The 7665-nt window shown below is 46.3% G+C and overlaps 1 non-coding gene across 1 annotated transcript; it reads left to right on the forward strand.

Moving 5' to 3' along the window:
* Window positions 1-5332: 5332 nt before the first annotated feature.
* On the forward strand, window positions 5333-5436 carry LOC119621250 (small nucleolar RNA U13). Its single transcript, XR_005237814.1, has one exon. It is a non-coding gene; the product is annotated as a small nucleolar RNA U13 (small nucleolar RNA).
* Window positions 5437-7665: the final 2229 nt, after the last annotated feature.

A 7665-nucleotide genomic window follows, 5' to 3' on the forward strand; every position in this document is an offset into this window, starting at 1 on the left:
ATCTTTAGTAGAGATGGGGTTTCACCGTGTTGGTCGGGCTGGTTTCGAACTCCTGATGTCAGATGATCCATGTGACTTAGCCCCTCAAAGTGCTGGGATTACAGGTGTGAGCCACCATGCCTGGCCTAGATTTTATATTTTTTCTTGAGTTAATTTTGGTGTTTAAATTCCCCTAAGCATTTGTTCATTTCATCTAATTTGTTGGCATACAGCTATTCGGTGTTCCCTGATAATTCTTTTACTTATCTAATGTTGGCAGTGATGTGTGCTCTTTTGCTCCTGTTTTTGCAGTTTGAGTCTCCTGTGTTTTTCTTGGTCAGTCCATCTAAAGGTTCGTCAATTTTATGGATTTTTCAAAGAACCAAATTTTGGTTTTACTTACTTCCTCTATTGTTTTTTATTCTCTGTTGCATTTATTTCTGCTCATTTTTATTATCTTTTTCTTTTTTTTTTTTTTTTTTTTGAGACGGAGTCTCTTGTCGCCCAGGCTGGAGTGCAGTGGTAAGATCTCAGCTTACTGCAAACTCCACCTCCTGGGTTCAAACGATTCTTGTGCCTCAGCCTCCTGAGTAGCTGTGACCACAGGCATGTGCCACCATGCCTGGCTAATTTTTTTATTTAGTAGGGACAGGGTTTCACCATGTTGGCCAGGATGGTCTTGAACTCCTGGCCTCAAGCTATTTGCCCGCTTCAGCCTCCCTAAACTGGGATTACAGGTGTGAGTCACCATGCCTGGCTCCTCCTTCTTCTCCTTCTTCTTCTTTCTTCTCCTTCTTTTTCTCTTCCTCTTTTTCCTTCTTCTTCTTTTCTTTTTGAGGCAGAGTCTCACTCTGCTGCCTAGGCTGGAGTGCAGTGGTGTGATCACAGCTCACTGCAGCCTCAATCTCTCAGGCTCAAACGATCCTCCTGCCTCAGCCTCCCAAGTAGCTGGGACTATAGGTGCATAGCACTACACCTGGTTAACTTTTTTTTTGTTTCTGTTTTTGAGACACAGTCTTGCTCTGTCACCCAGGCTAGAGTGCAGTGGCACTGTCTCGACTCACTGCAACCTCTGCCTCCCAGGTACAAGTGATTCTCCTCCCTCAGCCTCCTGAGTAGCTGGAACTACAGGCACGGGCCACCATGCTCGGCTAATTTTTGTACTTTTAGTAGAGACAGGGTTTTGCCATGTTGGCAAGGTTGGTCTCAAACTCCTGGCCTCAAGTGAACCACACGCCCCTGACCTCCCAAAATGCTGGGATTACAGGCATGAGCCACTGTGCCCTGCCTCAATTTCTTTCTTTTTTTTTTCTTTTTTTTTTTTGAGCTGGAATTTCGCTCTTGTTATCCGGGCTGTAGTGCAGTGACTTGATCTTGGCTCACTGCAACCTCTGCCTCCCGGGTTCAAGCAATTCTCCTGCCTCAGCCTTCCGAGTAGCTGGGATTACAGAGACCTGCCACCATGCCCAGCTAACTTTGTATTTTTAGTAGAGATGGGGTTTCACCATGTTGGTCAGGATGGTCTTGAACTCCTGACCTGAAGTGATCCACCTGCTTCGGTGTCCCAAAGTGCTGGGACTACAGGCGTGAACCACCGTGCACGGCCACAATTTATTTCTTATAGTAAATTTTGTCTCGTATTAGTATAAGCACTCCAGCTTTCTTTTGCATATTTCTATCCTTTTACTTTCAACCTATATGTATCATTGGACCTAAAGTGTCTCCTGTAAACAGCAAATAGTTGGATCATCAGGATTTTTAATTTTTTAATTTTTTTTTTAAACTTCCCAGGTAGGCCAGGCATGGTGGCTCACACCTGTAAAACCAGGACTTTGGGAGGCTGAGATGGGAGGGCTGCTTAAGCTCCGAGGTTTGAAACAAGTCTGGGAAACATGGCAAAACCCCATCTCTACAAAAAAATACAAAAATTAGCTGGAAATTGGCTGGGCATGATGGCTCACGCTTGTAATCCCAGCACTTTGGGAGGCTGAGGTAGGCAGATCACGTAAGGTCAGGAGTTCAAGATCAGCCTGGCCAACATGGTGAAACCCAATCTCTACCAAAAATACAAAAATTAGCCGGGTGTGGTGGCACATGCCTGTATGGGAGGCTGAGGCAGAAAAATCACTTGAACCTGGGAGGTAGAGGTTGCAGTGAGCCGAGATCGTGCCACTGTACTATGGCCTGTGCGACAGAGCCAGACTCCACTCAAAAAAACAAAAAACAAAAAAGCCAGACGTGGTAGCACATGTCTGTGGTTCCAGCTGCCTGGGGGACTGAGGAAGGAGGCTTGCTCGAGCCCAGGAGGTCAAGGCTGCTATAAGCCATGTTCACGCCACTGTACTGCAGCCTGGGCAACAAAATGAGAACTTGTCTCAAAATAAAAATAAGTAAATAGATCAGGTGCAGTGGCTCACACCTGTAATTCACCCAGCACTTTGAGAGGCTGAGGCATGAGGATCACAAGGTCAGGAGTTTGAGACCAGCCTGGCCAACATAGTGAAACCCTGTCTCTACCAAAAATACAAAAATTAGCCAGGTGTGGTGGCGCACACCTGTAGTCTCAGATACTCGGGAGGCTGAAGCGGGAGAATTGCTTGAACCTGGGAGGCGGAGGTTGCAGTGAGCTGAGACCGTGCCATTGCACTCCAGCCTGAGTGACAATGAGACTCTGTCTCAAAAAAAAAAAAAAAAAAGTAAATAAATAAAGTTTCCCAGGGGATTCTGTTTGCAGAGTGTGTCGAGAATATGAAGCCCAGAATTCAAGACTGCCCATGGACTGTGAAGGCTGAGAAGGGCTGTGAGGGTAGAGTGGGTAGGTTAAAGGAACAGAGGGGACTGCCATGCTCTTTGGCTCTTCTATAGGAAAAGACGAAAGAGTGAGCCTTGAGTTGTGTTTCGTGAGGGAATAGTACCCCCCCTCTGTGGGGAAGCAAAGTTGGCCCAGAAGATGAAGACAGATGAGTCAAGAACGTCAGGGTGTCAGGGGTAGTACAAAAAGAAGGCAAAATATGCCCTTCTACACTCAAACTTGAAGGTATTTGGGGCCTGGTGGCTGGATCTGAGGCCATGCTGGGTCCTGAAGAGGGGACCAAAGTCTTGCTTTGTGAAAACTGTCTAGACTGTCCTAGCAATTCCATTTTTTTTTTTTTTTGATGGAGTCTCACTCTTGTCACCCAGGCTGGAGTGCAGTGGCACGATCTCAGCTCACTGCAACCTTCACCTCCCGAGTTCAAGCGATTCTCCTGCCCCAGTCTCCCGAGTAACTGGGATTACAGGCGCCTGCCACCGTGCCCAGCTAATTTTTGTATTTTTAGTAGAGACAGGGTTTCACCATCTTGGCCAGGCTGGTCTTGAACTCCTGACCTTGTGATCCACCTGCCTCGGCCTCCCAAAGTGTTGGGATTACAGGCGTGAGCCACTGTGACTGGCGTTTTTAAAATTTTTAATTAATTTTTTTTTTTTGAGAGTCTCTCTCTGTCCCCCAGGCTGGAGCACAGTGGCAGGATCCCAGCTCACTGCAACCTCTACCTTCCAGATTCAAGCAATTCTTCTGCCTCAGTCTCCCAAGTAGCTGGGATTACAGGCTAATCCCACCTGGCTAATTTTTGTATTTTCAGTAGAGATAGGGTTTCACCATGTTGGCCAGGCTGCTCTCGAACTCCTAACCTCAGGTGATCCTCCTGCCTCAATCTCCCAAAGTGTTGTGAGTACAGGTGTGAACCACCACCACACCTGGCCTCCATTCTCATCTCTTCTGATTGCAGACCTCAGTTCTCCAGAGCACAGAAGTAGCACTTCCTTCCCCTGGTCCCTGGAGAGTAAGGTCTTGTTCACATCTGTGCAAGGGCTCAGATCAGGGCCTGGTACAGAGAAAGTGCACAATAAATAGGTGTTTAAGTCTGGGCACGGTGCCTCACTTCTGTAATCCTAGCACTTTGGGAGGCCAATGTGGGAGGATCGTTTGAGACCAGGAATTCAAGATCAGCCTGGGCAACATAGCAAGACCCCAATCTCTTAAAAAAAAAAAAAATAGAAAAATTAGCCACGTGTGGTGGCACGTTCTAGTTACCCCGGAAGCTAAGGTGAGAGGATTGCTTGAGCTGGGAGGCTTCAGTGAGCTGTGATTGTGCCACTGCACACCAGCCTGGGGCACACAGTAAGACCCTGTCTCAAAAAATATAATAAAAGTCTAAAAAATAAATGGGGGCCGGGTGTGGTGGTTCATACCTGTAATCCCAGCACTCTGGGAGGCCAAGGCGGGCAGATCACCTGGACTCAGGAGTTCAAGACCAGCCTGGCCAACATAGAGAAACCCTGTCTCTACTAAAAATACAAAAATTAGCCGGGCATGGTGGTGGGTGTCTGTAATCCCAACTATTCGGGAGGCTGGGGCAGGAGAATTGCTTGAACCCAGGAGACGGAGGTTGCAGTGAGCCAAGATCACACCATTGCACTCCAGCCTGGGCAACAAGAGCAAGACTCTGTCTCAAAAATAAATAAACAGAGGCCAGGTGCAGTGGCTCATGCCTATAATCCCAGTACTTTCGGAGGCTGAGGCAGAAAAATCACTTGAGGTCAGCAGTTCAAGACCAGCCTGGCCAACACGGCGAAACCCCATCTCTACTAAAAGTACCAAAATTCGCCAGGCGTGGGGGTGGGCACCTGTAATCCCAGCTACTCAGAAGGTGGAGGCAGGAGAATCGCTTGAACCGAGACAGAGGTTGCAGTGAGCCGAGATCGTGCCACTGCACTCCAGCCTGGGTGACAAGAGCAAGACTCCATCTTAAAAAAATAAAATTAAATACATAAATAAAATAAAAAACAAATGGGTGTTTAAATGAATGATGTTCATGGAATCTCTCCCCAGTGCTTTGCTTTCCACAAAGGTCTGCATGGAAGTCTCAATAAATTGTGGTTGAATGCTTGACACTTAGTAACTGTGATGAAAGCAGAATTCACCATTCATCACCTGACCAGCAAATGTTTTGCTTGTCTTATATAGTATTGACCAGTAGAATGTCTTTTTTTTTTTTTTTTTTTTTTGAGCCAGAGTCACTCTGTCGCCAGGCTGGAGTGCAGTGGCGTGATCTCAGCTCATTGCAACCTCCGCCTCCTGAGTTCAAGTGATTCTTCTGCCTCAGCCTCCTGAGTAGCTGGGACTACAGGCTCGCACCAGCACACCCAAGTAATTTTTGTATTTTTAGTAGAGACAGGGTTTTACCATGTTGGCCAGGATGGTCTCAATCTCCTGACCTCAGATGATCTACCTGCCTTGGCCTCCCAAAGTGCTGGGATTACAGGCGTGAGCCACTGGGCCTGGCCAAGATGTCTTTTAAATAATTAAATCCAGATCCTTTTGTAGTTCATAAATGTGATGACTGGGTTTTCACACTCATGTGTGAGCTGCACCTCCCTCAAACCTTGTTTTGACATTGACACATTATCTGCCGGATGTAAAAATAATGAAATCCAATATACTAAGATGGGCAGATTTCACAATAAAATCCAAATTTCTGTTTCTTTTAAAAAATCAGGCCAGCCACGATGGCTCGTGCCTGGAATTCGAGACTTTGGGAGGCCCAGGCAGAAGGATCACTTGATCCTAGAAGTTCAAGATCAGCATGGTCAACACAGGGAGACCTGGTCTCAATTTAAAAATTAGCTGGGCACGGCACTTTGGGAGACAGGTGGATCACCTGAGATCAGGAGTTCAAGACCTGCCTGGCCAACATGGTGAAAACCTGTCTCTACTAAAAATACAAAAATTAGCCAGGCGTGGTGGTGGGTGTCCCAGCTACTCAGGAGGCTGAGGTTGCAGTGAGTTGAGATTGCACCACTGAACTCCAACTTGGGTGACAGAACAAGACTCTGTCTATAAATTTCAGAAAGCAGCTCATGTTATGTAAAGGGACAGGAAACAGCAATGGACGACATATACATAGGATGATTCCAGTCTAGTAATAAATATACACACACCGGAAAAAGAGGCATTAAAAAGTTAATGGTAGTTAACAGCCTGGGCAACAGAGCGAGACTGTCTCAAAAAAAAAAAAAAGTTGTTAAGAAAAAAAGGAGTGACAATCCACATGTGGCCCACAAAGCTTAAAATATCCACTATCTACTCTGGGCAGAAAAGGGTTTGACAATGCTGTTCAAAAGTCACCATTGGTAGATTGGAAACTGAAAAAGGTATATACCCTGGCATTGGACAACACAATGGCTGTGCCTCCTGCCAAAGAATGCTGAACTGGCCAAGTGAGATACTTGGCAGCCCAGCCCTGAAATGCATAAGCTCTCTGGCCTTTCCATCACTGCTCCTCCCCCGGTTCTTCACCTCTGGCCACTCCATCCTCTGGCTTCCCTTCCACCACGTACTCACACGTTGAGTCCAGTACCTAGCCCTCTCCTCCAGGCTGCCCCCTCTGGAAATGTAAGCAGAACCAGGTATAAGAGTCAGGCACAGGCTGCCTTAATGTGTACCTGGACCCCTTACTTCCCCGTTGTGTGGAAGGTAAATCACTTATCTCCTTGAGCCTGTTTTCCCATCTACAAAATGGGAACGACAATAGGGTTATTCTGAGATTAAGTGAGATAAGGTACCTAAAGCATGCAGCATGGAAGTGGTCAACATGGTGGCTCTGATGTCAGCCATGAGCAGACTTTGGACAACTATTTATAAGCCATTCGCTTTAAAACCTTTCTTTCTCTTCTGTGACAGACTAATACTTGTGCCCCTTCCCTTCATTTAGAAACAAAACGCCCCAAGTTTAAATGAACGTTTAACTATCCAGCTAGAGGAATTTCAGTCTTGTGTATAGGGTGGTAAGGTGAGACTAAGTTCTGGCCAATGGGATCAGTGTAATTTCCAGGCCCTGTATTTCCGCTTCCTTTTTCATGGGCTTGAAGGAGGACTTGGGGCTGGTGAGCCGCTTTAACCACAGATGACAACCTTGGGGGATGCAGGAGCAACACAACAGCAGGGCCCTGGGTCCCTAGATGATTCTGCGTTAACAGTTGTTGTCTAACCCTAACCCTGGACCACTCACCTCTGAACTGTCACATAAATAAGCTATTTTGCTGAGTCACTGTTTTGGGCTCCTTGTGACAGCTGAGCCTAGAGTCTAGTTAGTGCACGTTCCAAGGCTTCTCTTCAACCTATCAGTCCACCCTGCAAATGTGCTGTTCTTGTACTTCTGAACACAAAGAATATTCCAGCTATTTCTTGAAAATAGTCATATTTGTTTATCCTCCAGTCAGAAGAATGTGTCATTTTTGACTCCTTCCACTGGTCACGGTAGCTTCACAGCTTTTTACATCTGTACCTCTTCAATCCTCCCCCACCTCTGACCTTAGGCTTCAGATGGTTTGTTTTTTTTTGCTTCATGCTCTTTGCTTCCAATTTCATACTTTACACAATGATGCTTCATTCTGTTTCTTAAAATGGAATCCATTTCATGTTATTTTGTTACTTTGTTTTGAGACAAGGTCTTGCTCTATTCCCCAGGCTAGAGTGCAGTGGTGTAATCACAGCTCGCTGTACCTTAACTTAAATAGACCTTAAGCTCCTGGGCTCAAGTGATCCTCCTGCCTCAGTCTCCCTAGTAGCTAGGACTACTGGCACACACTACCATGTCTGGCTAATTTTAAATTTTTTTGTGCCCTTCTACTGGCCTCAAGTGATCG

This window comes from Chlorocebus sabaeus, chromosome 5 (genome assembly GCF_047675955.1).
Source record: "Chlorocebus sabaeus isolate Y175 chromosome 5, mChlSab1.0.hap1, whole genome shotgun sequence".
Lineage (NCBI taxonomy): Eukaryota > Metazoa > Chordata > Mammalia > Primates > Cercopithecidae > Chlorocebus > Chlorocebus sabaeus.